Here is a 980-nt window from a genome sequence, read left to right as displayed (position 1 = left end):
AACATAATAAGAGTTTAAATACTGAGGGCCTTATTATCTCATGTCAAACAAATCTAGAGGCAGACAGTCCAGAGGCACGTGGCAGCTTCATGCTGGGGCAAATACTGTACATGTGTAACTTTCATAGATATGACTAAATTGCCCTCTTCAGAGGTTGTACTGTCTTGATTTTTTTTCTTTCTTCCTTTCTTTCTTTCTTCTTTCTTCTTTTTTTTAATGTCTGATCTTATTTATTTATTACTCTTAGAAAAATCTCATTTTTGACTGGACTCAGACTTAGAGGTAGGAGCTCTCAGAGAGGGCAGCCTACATCTCTTGGCAGTCTGTTCCTGGTGTTTTTCTTTGGCCTCCTTCATTCTCTTGGCCAAAAGTTGAGCATAGTCTGTGGCCTCTTCCTTATTTTTCTTAGTTCGCTGTTTCTTCAGAGCAATACGCCCACATTTGTGTTGCAGGACGCATGGACTAACAAGACGCTGAATCTTGGGCGCTTTGGTCCGAGGTTTCTTACCTTCTTTGTTTAGGGGCTTGCTCACAACTCGGTGGCGGACGTCATCTTCTTTAGAGAGACTGCAGATTCTGCTAGCCCTTTAGGGCCCCAGGCGACAAGGCACAGCAGTATCAGTAAAACCAGAAATATCTTCCTCCCCCTTTTTTACAATGACCGAGTTGAGAACACTCAGATTGGCATCCACAATGCCAAAAGAACAGATTTGTACCTTCTTCCTCCAGTCCTTTTTTGTCCCCGTACTCAGGAGCAGGCGGACATGGCCATGGGTCAAGACATCCTGCTTCATGAGGAAACCCTGTGTGTCATTCCCACCACTGATTCTAACCACATGACCCTTCCGTTCTTCACCCAGAGCGTCAGCAGCAACTTCTATGGCCATACGCTCCTCATAAAACATGCGAAGTTTGCATTCATCATCTACTTCCATGAGTTTCTAGCCGACAGTGGCTGGGAAAGAGATGTTCAGCTTCAT

At 44.4% G+C, this 980-nt stretch overlaps 1 pseudogene across 1 annotated transcript; it reads right to left on the bottom strand.

Moving 5' to 3' along the window:
* Window positions 1-254: 254 nt before the first annotated feature.
* LOC308505664 (small ribosomal subunit protein eS6-like) lies at window positions 255-980 on the bottom strand (annotated as a pseudogene). The gene has a single exon. The product of its transcript is annotated as a small ribosomal subunit protein eS6-like (transcript).

This window comes from Rhinolophus hipposideros, assembly GCF_964194185.1.
Source record: "Rhinolophus hipposideros genome assembly, chromosome: 12".
In the NCBI taxonomy this organism is placed as follows: Eukaryota; Metazoa; Chordata; class Mammalia; order Chiroptera; family Rhinolophidae; genus Rhinolophus; species Rhinolophus hipposideros.
The sequence above is the reverse complement of the archived record's forward strand: the minus strand, read 5'-3'. Positions and strand labels throughout refer to the sequence as shown.